The 21198-nt window shown below is 48.8% G+C and overlaps 1 pseudogene; it reads right to left on the reverse strand.

Moving 5' to 3' along the window:
* Window positions 1–2313: 2313 nt before the first annotated feature.
* LOC142583722 (uncharacterized) lies at window positions 2314–3264 on the reverse strand (annotated as a pseudogene).
* Window positions 3265–21198: the final 17934 nt, after the last annotated feature.

A 21198-nucleotide genomic window follows, 5' to 3' on the forward strand; every position in this document is an offset into this window, starting at 1 on the left:
TTCTGCCACTGAGTGTGAGCAGGTCTTCAACGAAGCTCTTTGACGCTAACTTTTGCCGCTGGTTATGTACCGCTGGACATGCAACGCTCATCAACGAACCTCTTTGATGCCAGCTTAGGTCGCGTGTTATGTGCTGCTGGATATGTGCTAGCCTTCCACGAACCTCTTTGACGCCAACTTGTGCTGCTGGGTGCGTGCCTCTGGCCATGTAACGCTCTTCAACAGACCTCTTTGACGCCAGCCTAGTTCACTTGTAGGGTGTCCCTAGGTATATGCCGGTCTCCAATGCCAACAAATAAAAGAAAAGAAGCTCAAAAATAAGCGAGAGAGCGCTCGAAGAACCATGGAACGAAATAATTACTGCCTTAAATTCTTAATGGGAATTGTCAGATAATGCGTAAGCATGACTTCCAATCGCTCATATTGTACCCATGCAACTAACGATTGATTGAGTGGCCGAGTTAAGCACACCGCGACTCATTGTGTCAAAGATAACAAAACAACGAGCTGCCACAGATGACGCAGATGACGCAGATGAACGAGCTGCTGCAATTAGCGAGTCGGTGAAACTTATTAGCCGGAATTAAACCTAAAGGGCGAAATTATTGTAATCCTAATTAAATTGAATTGTAGTTAGTCGTAATAAATTTTGATTACCCGTATTAATGTCATTTGGGCTTGAGTAATGTAATCGTAATAACCTTATTTGAGCTTAAGCCATATTTTTTACCCTCACTTATTTCTGATGAGTCTTAATTTATTATTTATCAATCGAAATTTCGCTTAGCGCATCCTAATTAGCCTAAATTAATCCTAATTGAACTTTATCAAGCCAATGTTAGGCAATAAAAATTAGGCCTAATTATTGTTAAGTCTCGCAATTATCAATTAGGTTTTATTATTTCGTTGCTCATTTAGGAATAATTATTTACTTGTTACGGCAACTGCAATGGTCTGCTTTCTTTCTTCACTTACTGTATGATAAGATGGACTTTATAGTATACCTCTTTGTTGCAGCAGCTGTAGGGATGACTTTTCTTTCTACATCGACTGTATTATATACCTGTTGCGGCAACTGTAGTGACCTACTTTCTTTCTGCACTGACTGATTGATTTGCCGTGGCAACTGTAGTGGCCTCCTTTATTTCTGCGTTGTATGCTTACATGTTGCGACGACTGTACCGTCTTCTTCCCTTTTGCGCTGCTGACTGTTGCAGCAACTATAGATATTGTATATTATTTCCAAAGCAAAATCAAATGAAATCTTCTATTCTGCTATTAAAAACATAGGCTTTGCCTATGTTTTTTTTTTGTGCGAACATGATACGTTACTTGTTGCGCCGACTGTAGTGGCGTACTTTCTTCCTGCTCCGGCTGTGACTGTAGGTATCTTATAGACATGATCACAAATCTCAATGAGCATACGTCGTCATGAGCCAGCTTGATATGTACCACAAATAAGACCCCGTTAGTACCTATAGAGCGCATCGTGTCACGCGTTGAAGACGCACAGACAGGCGCACAGATTTATGAGGGAAGCAGCCCCAGCATGCTTAGGCAGAAAAACAGCTCCGATACTACGCAAAGTCGAACGAGCGTGACATATACTCAGGCATTCTTGCTTGAATACATATTCACATGGTGGCCAAGTGCCGTAGCTGCCGTAGCGTGTCCGATTAGAAGTCCGAAAGAGAAACCCGGTTGCGTACACGCCTTATGCATAACCTATCAAAGCGCTGGCCATGCCGCGTGTCAACACATAGAATCAATGCCTATCGCATTAACGTCGACTATTACCGTGATGTGGGTTCCGCGAGAACATTAATTTTCAAGCACAAATGAAAAGGGGTGGGGGGGAGGGAGTAGGGTCGTAGGGTCGTTCGTAAAATGTTGGGATTAGGAAAGAAATGCTTCACCTGGGTATCAAGAATTAATACAAGCGTAGAAACCCACTTGACAAACACAACAGGAAAGTTCAGTCTGTCGTATTTTGGGACGTTGTTTCTGTCGTTCTGTTTTCTGTAGTTCTGTGGTCTGTAGTTCTGTTGTCTGTAGTGTGACGTCCTGTAGTCGTAAGTTCCGTAGTTTTTGATGAATATTTAACTAAAAATTGATAGAGACCTGTTTAAAAATATGTAAATCTATTAGTACAAACAAAAAAAACTTCCCGCCCGTATTCGAACTTGGGACCTGAGGAGCACGAGCCTAGCATCTTACCACTGCACCACACCGAACTTTTTATTCTTTTCTTTATTACAAAGAAAACAAAACTGTAAGTGTATTACAACGTTGACACAACTACACACTTAAAACTCAGGCAAACACACGTGCATCCAACAAGTGCATCCAGTCTGGCGGAGGTTCCTGCACAGTGTACACACTTCTTACATAGGCAGCACTTTCACGAAAGAAGGATTTTGTAGATCGCGGGCTTTCGGCATGGTGATCACACAGTCAACTTCTCCGCAGGCTATATAAGCCAAGTACTATGAACATGTCACAGGAAGGACCACCCAAAACCTTAACCGGCAGAAACCTAATTGAATATGGAGTTATGTCAACGTCCTTTTTAAGTGTCCGTTGGAGAATGTCCCAAAAAGAAACCGCGTCCCTACAGTCTATGAAGCAGTGATCTATGGTTTCGGCACGTAGACAGAGCCGACAGTTCGTTGACCATGGCACAAAGCAACCCCTCGAATTTAACCACGTTTTAACAGGAAGTGTTTCTGAATGTAATTTAAAGAAAAATGTTTTTACTCCAGGAGGTACACACATTTTTCGGACGCGCTTAAGTACATCCTTATAAGGTCGGCTTAAATAAAGTGCACGATACAAAGGATCTGGGAATATAGAGTCCACCAGTGTCACAGAAATTGCTTTTCGACGGGCAGTGAACCCGTACTCCAGGCTGAATATAACTTTCAAGAAAAGAAATGGGTCAACAACCTCCTTGAGAAAGCCCCAAGGAGCCTGTGGGACATCTTTGACATTTGATGACACTAGTATATTGGGAACATAATGAACTAAACGGAGTTGCAACATTTTCTGCAAAAACGGATGGTCACTGTCTCGAAAGAAAAACAGGCGAGAAAGAATTTGCCTGACAAAGAGGTGTACTAATCCAAAACCACCACGTTCAACGGGGAGGAACAGATTGTCCCGCCGCATCGATTCACAGCTCGAACTCCAAATAAACGTCGCAAATACGCGATGCAGTGCCTGAAGGCGAAGTCGTGAGCAGTGCAGTACTTGCAGCACATACATAACCCGGGAAGCTAAGAACACGTTACACACTTCAGCACGAATGAACATTGAAAAATTCCGCGCTTGCCATGAATTCACTTTGTGTTGAATTTTGCCAACTTTTCCCGAACAATGAGCGTTGCTATTTCTATACTGTGAGAGAGGCACACCTAAATAACGCAGATCCTCTTTCCATTGAATGCCTGCGTGATGTGATGGCATTGTCGCCCATAATCAAAACAAAAACCTGAACTTTTTTCAAAGTTAACGCTTGCACCAGACGCTGCACAAAATTCTTCTGTAATCGCAAGAGCAGTCTTTACACTCTTTTTATCAGTACAAAAAAAGACCACGTCGTCTGCATACGCAAGAACACGAACCTCATTAGTCAGTAATTTAAACCCTTGGAAATTTTGTTCCTTAAGAATGCTCATACAAAGTGGCTCTAAATACAAGGTGAACAGATCCTTGTCGTACTGATGATCAAAGCCTAATTGGATCGGAGAGAGAGCCATTTACTATGAGTCTCGTTGAGCCATTAGCATAACATATCCTGACACCTCTAAGGAGCAGAGATCCGATATTTATATGCTCTAGAACAGTAAACAGGAATGAGTAATTCACCCTGTCGAACGCCTTAGCCAGATCTAGCTGCACCATTGCTACCTGTCCAATCCCCTCAGCTACACACTCTAGCACCGATCTCGCAACATGAATGTTCGTCTGAATGGACCGGCCCCTGATGCCACATATTTGATGATCACCGACCGGACATGTCTGTCAGAGTACATTTTGGCTATGTCAACAGTAAAAATCGCTGTCTGCGTTGCTGTTTACATTTGTATTTCAAAAGCCAAGATGCGCGTTCCCTCCACCGCGTCAACTGCGGCATCTCTAGAAGAGCAAAAGTGTTGTTACCATCGACAGGTACATTGTGGAGTGCTAGAACACCGATTTTGCTGTAGGATATCCATATTGAATAAGAAATTCGGAAATACACGACGGTAACCGGGGACACAGTTAGGGTTGTTACTGCTAATTTCGACAGTTGTCTCTCGCTCTTTACACTTTTTGGCGCGCACCTAATTCGTGTGTTCAATGCAAAATAGCTACATAAACACTCGTGGATGAGTCTTAATTCTAACTGCCTATTGGCTTCTCACGGCAGCGCTTTACCAGATTAATGAAACCCGAGCGAGACAGCTTTTCAAGCAGCTTTGTGGAACAACGCAAAACATATTTTTCGTTTCGCATAAGCTTGTGAAATATTTGTGGGAAACTAACTAATGTGTCAGTGCAACCGCACATGTAAGTCCACAGGCCTGTGTGCCACATCTTACCAAAGAAAACGGATACGCAGCCATTCCCGCAGATGGTATGATTTTGATCAGCGGCCGATTTTGAGGAGGCCAGTAGGGCGTTGGCTGGTGCCGCGTCGTCACGGCACAATTATAACAATTGGCCACGTCGACTTTAATACCGCTGTCGGTGCTATCAGCATTGCCGGCTTCAGAGAAGCACGATTGAATACCGCGCAAGAGAAAAGTACAGTGTACACCACCGATGCGAAACGGACATACAATTTTAAAGGGCCGTGACGGAAAGCGCTTCTGTTGCGACTTCAGAACTCTTGGCCGTCGCGACCGAATGTTTCTGTTGCGACGTCAGAATTGCTGTCGTAACCTCAGAGTCGCTGTCACAATAGAAAGCTGTTGTTCGGACTTCAGAACTCTTGTTGTCGTGACAGAACGTTTCTGTCGCGGCTTCAGAGCACTTGGTCTTCGCGACAGAATGCTTCTGTTGCGACATCAGAATTTCTGCCGTAACGTCAGAAATGTCTGTGAACTACAGAAACGACAGGAACTTTTGTCATACAACAGCAATTTCTGTAGTTGCTACATGAATTCCTGTTGTCTTTTTCAACTGAGAAGGAAAGTTGCGTCAATAAACACGAGGCATGTATGCCACGTACTCGCTGCTTCATCGATGACTACACTTCAACTTTCTGACACAGGGAATTTGGATGCAGTAATCGGTATTTAAGCTGATTGTGTGGGCGATAAAATTTTCACTTACAATTACAATACACATTAACGCAAATTTTGAGCGCAGATCTATGCATGTTTTCATTTTCTGATATATTGGCCGGCGCGGACAGTATGTCTCGTGCGGCCCTTTCCAAACGGAGCAAAGTGTGGCGTGTCGGTCTGGCTAATCGTGAGATCGCGGGAAGCAGCGCGTGATTGACACGTGAGCGCGATTCCAAGCAGCCAACGCTGACAGGCCGCTGCTCATGCAGTGCTTTGTTTTCATACAAATGACGCGCGCTACTATGGCGACATATCCTAGACATCACTACTATAGACCGTTGACCATTACATCGGTAATATACAGGTTAACAATGCAGGCAATGAAATTAAAGCTGCAGGAATGGGCAGAGAATAAGGGCATTTGGGGAGAACTTCAGAAAGGCTTCAAAATAGGTAGGCGTCTCAACGATAATTTATTTGTTCTTACTCAGTCTACTGACATATCAACAATAGAAAACAGACCGTTATATGTGGCCTTTTTAGACGTTACATTACAGGTGTTGCTAGCTAACAAGCAAAGTCATTTGCAACGTCTGGCTAATATCTTTGTGGACAGGAAGGCGAACATTTAGGTTTGAAATTTAGCGTTAGAAAATCAGGTGCTATATTATTCAATGAAAATAGTGACGAGATTGGCAATACAGGGCCAGGGAATACCTAGGGTAAAATAATATAAATACCTTGTTATATGGATAAACGGAGGCAATAGATAAATGAAAACACAGGAAAAAACAATAACAGTCGAGGCGAACAAAAATGCAGCTATAATGGCACGCAGAGTGCTTTGTGGATACAATAGGTACGAGGTGCTCCGGGGTATGTGGGAGCCTGTAATGGTTCCAGGACGTACTTTTGGAAATGCGATTGTTTGCTTGAAATCGGGGGTACAATCAGGACTCAATGGTAACCAAAGGTCAGTGGGGCGCCTCGCATTGGGCGCTCACGGGAAGACTACAAATGAATCTGTGCAGGATGTTATGGGCTGGACAAGTTTTGAAGAGAAGGAAGGTCACGGTAAAATTGTTTATGAATAAGGACTAAAGAATATGGACGAAAGTAAATGGACCGGGAGAGTGCCGAGGTATTTGTGCAGGAAGAAGATTGATTCACACGGGAGAAAAAGGACTAGGAAGCTTATCAGCAAGTATGCGGCCTGTGGGGTGAGCATCACAACAACAAAGAACGTCAGGCGCAAAATAAGAGAGGTCGAAATAATCTCATGGGTGGAGGCATTGGAAAAGAAACCTGCCATGGGTAACTACTCAAGAGGAAAAACGAAATCAGGAAAGAAACAATTTATTATCACTCAAAGGGAAGCTCATTACTTTTCGAAGCGAAATTAGGATGCTTTAGAACACGCACCTATAAAGCGAGATATAAGATGGAAGAAGAACCATGTGCTTGCTGCGGTAAATCTAGGGAAATGATGGATCATATTTTATTAGAATGTGAAGACATCAGCCCAGCGGTCGATTAAGGCACCACTGGCCTCCTTGTAGCCCTTGGGTTCAGCGAGAGCAGGGGAAAAGTAAACATGTCCGCAGTAGAGATTAGTAAGAGGCAATTCGAAGGTTGATGGAAGAAAAGTAGCCAAGCGATAAACAACGGAGACGCAGAAAAACAAAGTTCACAATAGGGGGTACGAAAATTAGGCTATGGGAATTCATAGTGTTTTTTTTAAACCTAGGTAGGACATTAGGCAGTATAACAGCAAGAGCTTGGTGGCGCAACCTACCACCCCGTTCCGAAAGGCACGCTCATAACATCCATCCATCCATTCCGCACAGCCAGTCTAGCACGGTACTACGCTTTTCTTCTCACGCTTTCGTTGCACCAACGACGAGAGCGGCCTTTCGTCGCGCGGGAGTTGTGCCACCAGTGTAAACGGCGACAGCTGCCAAGGGAGCATCACATCGTGTCTTACTCATAGCCACTCATCATCGCCGCTTGCACGAGCAGTGGTGTCCGTCACACACGGCACGTGGTACCGCGGACTGACCTCAGCAGCAGACGAGCGTAGCCCTCCCCACCTCACGCCACCCTGGCTCCCGCTCGGAAGCGCTTAGATCGCCCGTGGTTTTCTCCAATAGTACTTCTGCTTGATCCTTGCCAGAGTACCCGTGAAACCAAGATGCCCGGACTTTGCTTCGTCGTTGCATGCATGTAAAAGGTCGTCGCGGAAAGAAGCGGCCGGGAACAACGAGCAGGAAAACAGTTTCCGTAGGGTGAAAGTTCCGCATTTATAGGATGTCGCTGCATAGGCAGAAAGAGGACAAGTGACGCGCGAAGTGCTGCGGGTGTTGTAGGCGTCTTCCTTCAATATATTCAATCAAGGGCTGCAGTTTGGAATTTTGGCCTTGCTGTTGGGCTAGGTTTGAAGACGGAAGAGTACAAAGAAGACACAGTCGTCATCAGTGTCTAGTGGGGCGGATTTGACAGGGGAGCGGGAGAGACAATCGGCGTCAGTGTGTTTCTGGCCAGGCTTATAGATAATTCTAACGTCAGATTACTGCAACCGAAGGCTCCATCTTGTGAGACGGCCTGAGGGATCGTTGAGATTCGCCAGCCAGGAGAGAGAGTGATGGTCGCTGACGACGCGTAAGGGGCGTTCGTACAAATATGGCCTGAACTTCCGGATAGGCCACGCGACTACCAGAGATTCTTTTTCAGTTGGTGAGTAGTTCTTTTTTTTTTGCAACTGCAGACAACGTGTGGCTGGCATAGACACTAACGCGTTCAACACGTGCTTGAAATTGTATCAGTGTCGCTCGGAGACCAACGTTGCTAGCATCAGTATGCACTTCTGTGTCAGCCTCTCTGTCTAAGTGACCAAGGATCGATGGTGTCTGTAGACGTCGCTGAAGGTCGTGGAAGTTGTTGGACTACGGCGGGCCCCAAACAAATGTGACCTTGTTCTTGATGAGTCATTGCGAAGGTTCGGCAATATCAGAAAAATTGGGGCACAAAACGGCGGTAATAGGCACAAAGCCATAAAAATCGGCGCACATCGGGAACAGATCAACTGTCATGACTTTGTCAAGGTCAGGGTGAACACCGCTGCTGCTGACAATATGACCCAGAAGTTTAAGCTCTTTGTTTTCAAAATGATGAGCAAAACATGAACAAGGGGAAAACAGGAGCCAACGTTTCGACAAGTGGACTTGGCTTCTTCAAGGCGGCGCATGCTTTCCTCGTGACAGTATATATAGGTGGGGTTCTTCTAAAGCGGAGAGGGTGTAAGGCGGGAGGGTGCGGCCACGAGGGAAAGTGTGTTAGCGTGTCGAATTGAGAGTAAAGGAATGCTGTGCAGAAGGCCAAGGCCAGGGCCATCCCCCTCCTCCCCCCCCTCCTCCGGTGTGTCAATGCATGTGTTTTAGCCGGCGTGTGAAAGGCGTCTGACACGCCGGCTGAAATAAAAAAGGAGGAAAGGAAAGGATTTGGTGTTGAGCAGGGGTCAAATTTTTGCGTTTCCGGCAATGCCGCGCTGACTCTGGAATTTCCTTTGACATCAGTTTTATGTATAACTCGAGGTCTGGATACTGGTCGGTTTCCCGTTACGATTATATCCGGTTCGGTTCGGTTTACGATTATATCCACCACCTAAATGACCTTAAAACAACGCCAGCAGAAAGGAACTATCCCCAAGTTGCTCTCGATAGAGCTTATGATGCCGCTTCAAGATTGGGGAGACAGTCGGAATTGGCGAAGAGACAGCCCCCACTAGAATCGCTGCGGCCCTCATTTAGTGCCGAGATTTTGCCGCTTCGAGTGTCTCCTTTACAACGCTTGAAAGCACTACAAGAGGTAGTGGCTGCCTTTGAAGGCGCGCAACATGGTAGGCTACTGCTCGGTGCCGCAGTGCCGGATTTACGCAACGGAGCCCGGTGTCAGCCTTATTCACACGTAGCCGCAGGACAAGAAGCTGCGTGAAGCTTGGCTCGCGAAACATAAAACCGGCAAACAGCCATCGGCTACAACTTGGGTATGCAGCAAGCACAGACGCGAGGAAGATTTCTGCTACGGCGCCGGGTCTGCATGTTCGGAAAACGCGCACTGAGACGCTCGCCCGAGTCCGCTGCCCGTCCGATGTCATGACGGTTTGGTCTATAAGCTTGTCCATGCTATAGACACTGGCAAGTTCACTGGATTGGAAAGGGAGTGGTAAGAAGCCCATTAAAAAAAGCATGGCATATGTTCATATTTGTGCTATGAATTAATGCACTGGATTACAAAAAAGAAGCAGTGGGAAATCGCACGCTGAGAACCCTGATAAACATACAGTGCGACGCAACTCGAGGAATTATATTGAAACGTCCAAGAATTTAGAAGAAAAAAAAAAGATTCAATCGTCACAACGGCACATCACAGTCCCCGTAGGCGTCGAAGTCTCTACAATGAAATAATATTTGAACAGCTCTCATATCGCCCACGCAACAATGGTTGCTTGTATACTGTCAAATGCTCATGTTCTGTGGCCTAAAGCTCATGGCATGGCTTGAAAACGCGCACGCGGCGAAAGCGAAGCAGTGCGCGGACAAGCATGCAGACGCGCAGTCGGTCGCTGCGAATCTGCGCGATCGCTGCATTGAGGCTTAATTCTATTACGCTCCATTTGGTTATACAAACAATATAAGAACATATTTCACATAGTTTGCTCTCAGCGTTTGCCTACCTTTCACGCAAGAAGCCGGTTCGGAGACTCCATCGCGGCGACCACGCGCAGTGTCGTTGCGTTCACTGTACGTATTCGGTAAAGAGATAGCGTGTGTAAACGATTCCGTGCTTTCAGTTTGCCCAAGCTTATTATTTAGACAGTAAAAAACTTCTCTCGTTTCGAAAGTAGCTTACAGAAATGTCCGGGAAAGCTCGCGCATGATATTTTCAGTGAGCGCTGACAGCAAAACCTATGAGGAGCGCGCCGCGTGATCCCTCTTACTACGCCAGCGAGGCGCTTCCGATAGATGGCGACTCCGTAACTCCTCGCCGCCAGTACTGTGGCGAGGAAAGCATACGTCGCCTTGAAAAAGATAAGTCCACTTGTCGAAACGTTGGCTCTTGCTTTCACCTTGTTCACGTTTTGCTCATCGTCTTGAATTTCCATCTCCCGCATTCCCCGTGCTTTCTCGCGTTTTGAAAATGACATTTTTGGGGCTTGAGAGGTAGGCTGGCGGTGTGGATGGCCTGAAAAACCGCCTCAAGCATCTTGATGTGTTGCTCAAACGTTGTGGAAATGACAATTAACTACATCGTCTAAGTAGACAAAACACGAGTGCCACTTGAGGTCGGATAAAAGTGTGTTCATCGGGGGTTGAGATGTGGCCGTAGCAGAACGCAATCCAAAACGGAGGACCTTAAATTCATAGAGACTGTCAGGTGTTATAAAGTCGTCTTTTCACGATTCCGTTCGTCAAGTACAACCTGCCAGTAACCAATACTCAGATCCATCGAAGAGAAGTAACGGGCATGTCGCAGGCGATCCAAAGAGTTGTCAATCGTAGGAAGGGGATAAACGTCTTTTTTCGTGATCTTGTTCTGTTTGCGATAATCGACACAGAATTGTAGTGAACCGTCTTTCGACTTAAATAGTAGAACAGATAATACCTAAGGACTTGTCGATGATTGAATGACATCATCATCTAGCATTTGTTTACGTTGATGACGAATAGCATCCTGTTCCCTCTCCGACACAGGGTAAGGCGTGTTGGCGAACAGGTTGGACGGTCGGTTCAGTGTTGATTATTTCTTTCGTTAAAGGAGTCCATTTGACTTCGACGTGGTGACGAAAGAATCGCTAAATGATGATAGTAGACTGAGGGGCCTCTCCTCTTCGGGTTGTTTCAGCTGTGGAGTGACGTTGATGTGACTGGTCAAGTCCACATCGGTGTATTCCTGAATCGAGATTATCGTTACCGAAGCGCAGGCGTTGGACTCGTCTACTGTTTCAAAGTAGTCAATTGTGGCATGCCTCGCAAAGAGCTTCCATTCGGCACTGTAGTTAGTAACTAGGATAGTGGGTTGCGTATTTTGGTGCTCTTCGACACCTCGTGCTACGCCAACTTCTCGATCCTACAAAATTGTGAGGTCACCTCCTGCGATGCCTATTCCTAGTTGGCCTTGCGGGCATTGAGCGAGAACGAAGATGCTACTTCGATGCGGTAACGTCACGCAGTCATCGACCACGCGTAAAGACGCGCGATGATGTATGTCTTCCACATTCTAATCCGAAGAAATATAGTTAGAAAAAGTCATGAACAAGTCACGCACATTAATGATCACCTCGTACTCCTAGAGAAAATTCATGCCTTATGTAGCCAGCCCAGAACACTTGAGCAGCACAAGGAAAGACGCTACGAAGATCGAAGTACAAATTCCAAGCCTGGCGATGCATCCTCCAATGGGTGTCACGAGGGGTCCTCCAGCTGTAAACAAATGTGGGCAGTCGCACGCTGTCAGCCCCTTGCGTAGCCGAGTAGCCAGTGGGGAACTTATAAACGAGTAATCAGCTCCCGTGTCGACAAGTGCCGTTAGCGGATAAATGTCGACGAAAACAGTAATAGCAGCGGAAGTTCTTTTGGCGGTTTCGAATGAAGGCGTCAGCGGTACGTCGCGAGGGGGTGGTGTCGGCGGAGGATATTTCACGGTTAGCATGAACGCGGCCCCACGCCCGGAGGTCACCGTTTTCAGTTTCACCGGCGCGGACTTCCGTCATTGACTAGTGGAATCAAAGGCGGGTAGAGCGCGGCTTGGTGACGCGAGCCAACGAGGAGGTGTCGACCGTGACTGTCGTCGCTGCGAGGCAGGAGGAAGACGGTTGCTTTCCAACTATTCCTCAATTTCGGGCGGTAGCTGGCGTCGGTAGCTTCTGGTTCAGGACCAGAAGGCAAAGGGCGCATGCGTACCCAGCACCTCCACCAGTTTGTCGCAAGAGGAAATGGCAAGTAGTCAGTTCTAAGTGAGCGGTCGTTTATTGTTCGTTTCTGCAGCAGCTGCCACACACACTTCTTCATCCTCGGCTTCCAGCGTTACTAGCACGTGGCATTTTGTATATATATTGTACTGAAGAAGAATGAGCAGTAGGCACTGCTTAGAGAAAGACGACGACAACGAGTGCTTGGTAGCCTTGTGCCTGTGTTGCCCAAGCTCTGTGTCGTCTCGCTGCGGTGCTCCGCTATCTGAGCGTTTTAGCAATCCAACTATAACGCCTCTTGACATTTGGTGGACGTGCTTGGCCCTTCCCAAACCTGGAACTCCGCAGCCGGACGCTCCCTACCCTTTCTGCCATGCCTCAGGACGCCGTGCATCCCGATCCTCCCCTGGCATCGCCTGTCGTCTGCTCCGGTGCTCTACGCCAGAGATCCTCCGGTCTTCAGCGGCAACGACGACCATGACGTGGAGGATTGGCTGTCGTCATACGATCGCGTGAGTGCGCATAACAAATGGGATGACAAAGCTAAACTGACTAACGTCATCTTCTACCTTTCTGGAGTCGCTAATCTCTGGTTCCGGAATCAGTAATCCAACCTCTCCACCTGGACAGCATTTACCCATTCTTTCAAAGAAGTCTTCGGTCGCACTGCTGTGCGCAAGCTTCGCGCAGGACAACGCTTGCGTAGTCGCGCTCAGCAAAAGGGTGAAAACTTCCCAAGCTACATTGAGGACATAGTTGACCTTTGCCGGCGCATTAATCCCGCCATGCCCGACTCTGAAAAGATCAAGAATGTCATGAAGGGCATAGAGGATGACGCCTTTCAAATGCTCTTGGCGAAAAATCCTGAAACAAAGGACGATGTCATTACAGTGTGCCAGAGATACAATGAGCTCCGCAAACAACGCCTTACTACACGCCGAGCTGCCGCGCCCGACGATACGATTTCGGCTTTAACTCACACTTCCAGTGCTGCTCCCGCCCACTCTTCGTTCCTCGACCAAATCAAGCAATTCGTTCGCGAAGAAGTCGCGCGCCAACTGTCACTGCTGCCTGCTACCCAGTCGTCTGAGTCCTCTTTGTCCCCGGAACACCGACGCGTCATACACGAGCAAGTCAGCAACGCACTACCTCTCGCTAATCAGCCACCCTCAGCGCCGGTTCCGCTCACGTACGCTGCCGTCGTTGCCAGGCCAAGACCACCGCCTGAAGTTGCGCACTACACCCCCACAAGCGGCTTCCACGCCTCGCCTTCTCCAGCTGCGAACTACTTGCCCAGAAGCGGCTTCTGCGCGCCACCGCAGCCCCTACGCCCAGCTCAAAACAGTGCACCGCTACCTAGGCCCCCTGTTGATAATCCGTGGCGTGCCCAAGACAACCGGCCGATCTGCTTCACGTGTGGTTTTCTGGCCACGTGGCACGGTTCTGCCGACGGCGGGGTTAGCATCCTCCCTATACTGCGAGATATCAAGGGAATACTACTGACTCCCAGTCCCGCTATTCGCCACCAGTTCCGCACTTCGCTCCTTCATCTCCTGTTCCCCGAAGCTTCAACACACGTCGGTCTCCATGTCCCCGTCGACGTTACCTCTCCCCCATCGTTCGCCGCCCTCCAGCTGTGGAGGGAAACTAAAAGGCGCAGTTCCGGAGGCAAGAAGTGCGATCTCTTCGAACTGCTCAAGACCTCGTTTATTGCCTACGAACATCATTGAAGTTCTTGCCGAAGGTGTCGCCGTTCACGCGCTTGTCGACACGGGTGCCGCAGTGTCCGTGATTGCAGACCAGCTTCGCCGTACGCTCCAAAAAGTCGCGACGCCGTTTTCTGTCATTTCGATACTTACAGCAAGCCAATTGAGCCCTTAGGGAACATGTACCATCCGTGTCACCATACAACACAGTCTACACCACATTGAGTTTGTTGTTCTTCCCCGCTCCTCTCATGCCATCATTCTAGGATGGGACCTCCTCTCCTCTCATCACGCTGTTATTGATTGTGCCCGTGAAGAACTTGCGCTGACTCCATATTGCGGCAGTCCTTTTGAAGATTTGCCTCCACCTTCTGCTCGGGTGTTCGTCGCCACTGACGCTGATATCCCTCCTTTCTCTGCCGCCCTTGTACCCGTTTCCTGTGCTGCTTTTTGCGATTCCACAGTTCTTTTCACGCCATCTAACTTGCTGCACGCCGTCATCCCTTCTTGCTTCCCTTTGCCCTCCTCCCATTTCGCCACGGCTCCAGCGCACTATACGTTTCGAATCCGTTTTCGTGTCCATCAAGCTTACATCGTGGCGAGTGCCTTGGTTTTGCTGACGAATTCAACACGAGCTCTGTGTACGATGTGCCTGATGACTCGACTCATCTTCACGTTGACGCCATGAATCTCCCGTTCGGTCACATGCGCCTGCATGTGACCGAACGTTTGCTCCAGTTATTGATCCTAGCCTCACTCCGAGTCAGCGCACGCAGATGGTTGACCTCCTTAACCAATTTCGAAGTTCTTTCGACCTCCAAAAACAATGTTTAGGACGTACCTCCACAGTCCTTCATCACATCGACACCGGCAGCCAAGCACCGCTACGCCAACGTCCATACCGTGTGTCCGCGACGGAGCGCCGCGTCATCGATGAGCACGTAGAAGACATGCTTCGACGCGGCGTGACACAGCCATCACACAGTCCCTGGCTTCCCCGGTAGTGCTGGTCAAAAAGAAAGATGGGACTATTCGTTTTTGTGTGGACTATCGGCGTCTAAATAAGATAACCCGGAAAGATGTCTATCCTCTTCCCCGTATCGACGACGCACTGGAGTGCCTCCAAGGCGCTGAATTCTTTTCGTCCTTAGACTTACAATCCGGTTATTGGCAGGTCCCCGTGGCTGACGCAGACCGCCTGAAAACAGCATTTGTTACGCCTGATGGCCTATATGAATTTACCGTGATGCCCTTTGGCCTCTATAATGCGCCTACAACATTTGAAAGAATGATGGATGACATCCTCCGGGGCCTCAAATGGCAGACATGCCTTTGTTTTCTCGATGACATTGTCATCTTTTCCCCACACTTTTCTCACCTGTTCCGCTCAAACGCGTGCTCACTTGCCTTGCCGATGCTGGACTCCAGCTCAACTTAAAGAAGTGTCGCTTCACCGCCCGGCAGCTAGTCATCGTTGGCCATGTTGTTTCGAAAGATGATGTGCTCCCAGATCCAACCAAACTCCAAGCCGTTGCCGAATTCCAACGACCAAAGACCACAAGAGAACTCCGCAGTTTCATCGGATTATGCTCCTATTTTCGTCGTTTCATCCGCAACTTCGCCACCATAATAGCGACTTTGACGCAGCTTCTCGCGGGTAACCACGACCTCTTGGCCTGGCCGCCAATTTTCGATGCCGCATTCACGACGCTGCGCCGTCTTCTAACCTCACCCCCCATACTCCGACATTTTGACCCAACCGCACCGACAGAAATACACACGGATGTCAGTGGCGTCGGCATTGGCGCTGTTCTTGCACAACGAAAGACTGGCTTCGATGAATACGTTGTTGCCTTCGTTAGCCGCGCACTCACCAAAGCGGAAGCAAACTATTCCGTTACAGAAAAAGAATGCCTGGCTATCATTTGGGTCATAACTAAGTTTCGTCCGTACCTCTACGGCCACCCGTTCGACGTCATCACGGACCACCATGCACTCTGCTGGCTGTCGTCCTTGAAAGATCCCTCAGACCGCCTCGCTCGATGGGCGCTTCGCCTCCAAGAGTATGATATTCGAGTGCTGTGCCGCTCTGGCTGTAAGCACTCGGACGCGGATGCCTTGTCGGGCTCCCCAGTGTCAGGCCAGCCCAATCATCAGAAAGTATAAATATGTGAATTCTCCCTCACCGCCACGGATATGCTTTCGGAGCAGCAGAAGGATCCATGGATTGTTGCCATGCTGGCTTTTCTGTCAGACCCATCAGGGCCTTCTACTGGCCGTGCATTGCGTCGGCAAGCACACCACTTTACTGTTTGTGACGGGCTCCTATACCGCCGTAACTACCTCTCGCATGGGCGCAAATGGTTACTCGTGGTTCCTCGGCATCTGCGTTCGGATATATGTGCAGCGTTTCACGACGACCCGCAATGCGCACATGCAGGAGTACTCAAAACATACGCGCGCCTGCGAATTCGTTATTACTGGCGCAGGATGTACCGATTCGTCCGCCAATATGTCCGCTCCTGCCTCGCTTGCCAACGCCGCAAGAATACCCCTCATGCCTTAGCTGCTCCACCGCAACCATTGCCTTGTACAGAATGGGCCTTTGACAGGGTCGGAGTCGATCTTTATAGGCCCCTTCCGAGTACTTCAGATGGCAACCGCTGGGTGATAGTGGCGATTGACCAACTCACACGCGACGCCGAAACTTCGCCTCTGCCCAACGCACCTGCGCGGGATGTTGCCTGGTTCCTTCTGCGTAACATCATACGTCGCCATGGAGCCTCCAGAGAGTTGCTGAGCGACAGAGGCCGCGTCTTTCTGTCTGATGTTATAGAAGCCTTGCTCAAGAATGCAACGTAATTCACCGTACCTCTACTGCATGCCACCCACAAACCAATGGCATGACTAAGCGCTTTAACCGCACTCTTGGCGATATGTTAGCCATGTACAGTCAACAGCAAAAGTTTACGGGATGCGGTTTCCCCTTGGAATGGAAATTACTGCACTGTTAAGTCGTGACACTTCTAATTTAATGAATCACTGTCTAGGTGGCGAAGGCTACTGCATGCTGGAACATTTAACTCGAGGCTGTGTGACCACGCTTCGCGAGAATTCGGCTTCTTGGCAGAGCCTGCGTCCCATAAACTTTTGCGGTTGACTGTACGTCGCACCTGACCAAACCAATTGGGACCGAATCCTACCCTTCGTGATGTATGCTTACAATACCGCCACACAGACCACTACAGGATTTTCCCCGTTTTTTCTTCTTTACGGGCGCGAGCCTTCCTGCACAATAGACACCATCCTTCCGTATCGCCCTGACACAACGGAGGCTACTACCCTGTCCGAGGCTGCTGCACATGCGGAAGAGTGCCGGAAGCTCGCCCGCACATTTACTTCGGAAGATCAGCAGCGACAGAAGCACCTCCGGGATATTCCCTCTTCTCCGGCACCCTATGCCCCTGACTCACTAGTCTGGCTTTGGGCTCCGCTACCAGCCCTGGACTTTCACCCATGCTTGTGGCCAAGTACCAGGGTCCCTACCGTGTCATGAGTCAAACGTCACCTGTGAACTATTTGGTAGAACCCCTTGAGTCGCCTTCCGATAAGCACCGCCGAGGGCGCGAAATCGTGCACGTTCAGCGGCTCAAGCCGTACTTTGACCCACCTGTGCTATCTTGCCCGTATGTCGCCGAGACGGCTCCTCTTCCCCGGGGAGGCAACTGTGCTGAAGAAGAAAGAGCAGTAGGCACTGCTTAGAGAAAGACGACGACAAGTGCATGGAAGCCTTGTGCCGGTGTTGCCGAAGCTCTGTGTCCTCTCGCTGCGGTGCTCTGCTATCTGAGCGTTTTAGCAATCGAACTATAACGCCTCCTAAGTTGACAATATATATATATATATATATATATATATATATATATATATATATATATATATATATATATACATATATATATATATATATATATATATATATATATATATATATATATATGTATATATATATAGTCGTTTTGGACGTAATGTTCCCGACGGTTGCAGTCTGGCAACACTTGATGTCTCGTCTTTGTACACAAACATACCATACTGCTACGGAATTTCCGCTCTCATAAAGTCCTAGGAGGAACGTAATTTTGACAAGCCAATTGACCGTAATACTATTGGTACTCTCATGAAGCTTATGCTGAAATTAAACAATTTCGAATTCTACAAATCACACTATGTCCAGGTTAACGGAACTTCTATTGGCACTAGGGTAGGTCCAAACGACGCTAACATATATATGGGAATATTGGAAGATGATTTTCTTAACAACTGCCATTTAAAGCCACCCTTTTATAAGCGTTTCATAGACGACATTTTCATCATTTGGCCACATGGCGAGGCTAGTCCTTTTAGTTTTATTAACAACTTTAACAATGCCAATCCGTCCATTACCTTTTCTCATCATTACTCTTTTGTAACTATAAGCTTTGTTGCGTTTCGCCTGCGACACGTGGTTTTGCCGGCGCGACTGCGGCGGGGCGGCAGACATTTTGGCCCGATCGTCGTCGCCGCAACGCTCATCGGCAGGTGTTTCCAGGCGCGACTGCGGCGATGCGACCGCAAAGGATCACCCTCTCATTCCAGTCATTGTGCCCGAACCAGGCGATGCGAAAGCAGGGATCATCCTCTCATTACAGTCATTGTGACCGACCGGCAGCGCTACGACAGGGTGCTACGAGATCGTGCTCGACATGGTGCTACGGCAGCGCTACGACAGGGTGCTACGAGATCGTGCTCGACATGGTGCTACGGCAGCGCTACGACAGTGTGCGTCACCATTAGCCCATTGTACATTCACGTGCTCGTCTTTTGAGGGGTTCCTTCTTGCCCTCAACTGCGAGAGTATAAAAACAGCTGCCCCCGGACGCCAAAAGGAGGGCTCCGATTTCTTCTGCTGAGTAAAGTGCTCTCCCGTCTCTCTACTTCGGTCAACCTGACCGCCAACTCTTTGCGATGTTAAAATAAACAAGTTGTTTTGTTGTTACCAGTCGACTCATGCTTTGCCGGGACCTTCGGATGCTTCCAGTTGTACCCCAGGCCGCCAGGCCAACGCTACCCTTGGGGCTTGCGACCCAGGTACAACCACGGGCGTCAGCGCCGAGTTCCCAACAACCGATGCCATCGGTGGGATTCAAACATCTGGTTGGCAGCGGTGAGATCGCCTCCGACTTCAAACATCTGGTTGGCAGCGGTGAGATCGCCTCCGACTTCAAACAACTGTCTGCCAGCGGTGAGATCGCGACAACGGAGGCCAGCAGCGAAGAGATGCAGTTGACGGTATGCTGAGCAGCTCAACGACGATCCGGGAGCAGTGCAACGAGCCCTGTGTGACGACTGGTTGCCTGCAGCGGAACGACTGCGCGGAATTCCTGCCTGCGAGGTTTGGTGAGTGCGGGACTTTCTTCTTCTGAGCTTTGCCAGGCTTTTGTTAGTGTCAGAAACAGAGCTGGTAATTGTGGTTGTCGTTGCTGCCGGGTTAGTTTGCGGCAAGACAATAGTAAGCAGTAGAGAAAGCAGCATTCAGAGCAGCCATGGATTTGAAGTCGTTGCGCAAACCGAAATTGTTGGAGCTTGCAAGAGAGTTGGGTCTGGATGTCTCGGACAAACTCAGAAAACCTGAACTGCTAAAGGCTATTCTTGAGTTAGAGGCTGAGGACGACGAGCTGTCGGAATGCCTTGAGACTATTGAGGAGAGGTCAAAAAGACAGGAGCGCGAACTTAAAGAGCAAAAAGAGAAACAGGAGCGCGAACTTAAAGAGCAAAAAGAGAAACAGGAGCGCGAACTTAAAGAGCAGAAAGAAAAAGAAGAGCGCGAACACGCTTTGGAAATGAAGCGTCTCGAGGTAGAGATGGAACGCGCTCGTAATGGAAGTCAGGCACACGGTGCAGGAGAACGAGTATTGTTCAAAATGACTGACCTGATGCGGCCGTTTAAGCTTGGAGAGGACATTGGTTTGTTCCTGGTTAACTTTGAGCGAACGTGCGAGAAGCAGGGGTTCTCTCGGGAAACGTGGCCACAGCGCTTGCTCACTTTGTTACCCGGCGAGGCGGCCGACGTAGTCGCTCGCTTGGATAGAGAGGAGGCAGAGGATTTCGACAAAGTAAAATCGAGTCTGCTAAAAAAGTACCGGCTGTCTGCGGAGGCGTTCCGTCGGAAGTTTCGGGAAAATGAGAAAGGCAGAACTGAGTCATATACAGAGTTTGCGTATAGGCTTATGTCAAACATGCAGGAGTGGCTCAAAGAAGAGAAAGCGTTTGGTGACCACGATAAAGTTCTGCAGTGTTTTGGGCTAGAACAGTTTTATAGTCGGTTACCGGAGAACGTGCGATACTGGGTCTTGGATAGGCCAGACGTTTGTACGGTGGCTAAAGCCGCTGAGCTAGCCGAGGAGTTTGTGACGCGTCGGGCTCGCGCAGCTAAGGACGGTCAAAAGGGTGAATTTGGCTCGAAGTTTGAGAGGCCGAAGTTCACACCCATGAGAGCAAAGGGGAACACGCGTAGTGCGGATGCGAGTGGAAGCAGTGCGACCGAACCTAAGGAGACGGCGGCAGCCGAAGCCGAACGCAGAAAGCGGTTCGAGATGAGGCAAGCGCGCGTTTGTTATACGTGCCAGAAGCCGGGTCACTTTTCGGCGCAGTGTCCGGAAACAACACCAAAAGTTGTGTTTTTTTCAATAGGCAGCACTGACGAGAACATGAAGCTTCTCGAGCCTTACATGCGAGACCTCCTCGTGAACGGGAAAGAGTGCCGAGTGCTTCGCGATTCCGCAGCTACGATGGATGTAGTTCACCCGTCTTACGTAGAACCCCATATGTTCACGGGCGAGTGCGCATGGATCAAGCAAGCCGTGGAAGCTCATAGCGTGTGTCTGCCGGTAGCAAAAGTGCTTATTGAAGGACCTTTCGGAGCGCTTGAGACGGAGGCGGCAGTGTCATCTATGCTGCCCCCCCAGTACCCGTACCTATTTTCAAACAGGTCCGATCACCTCCTGCGCGAGAAGGGGCTTTTGTTTGGTGAAGCTAGTGTTCAGGCCTTAACCAGATCGAAGGTTCGGGAGCTCGCTGCAAAGGCGGTAGTTGCGGGGCCGACGTTATCAAACAACGAAAAAGGGTCAGAGGCGCAGCAAGCTGATATTCCGAGCACGCCCGAACTGAATAAACTTGAGTCTGTAACGTTAAAGGCGCCAGATACTGGAGAGGAAAC

The sequence above is a fragment of the Dermacentor variabilis genome, chromosome 5 (genome assembly GCF_050947875.1).
Source record: "Dermacentor variabilis isolate Ectoservices chromosome 5, ASM5094787v1, whole genome shotgun sequence".
Lineage (NCBI taxonomy): Eukaryota > Metazoa > Arthropoda > Arachnida > Ixodida > Ixodidae > Dermacentor > Dermacentor variabilis.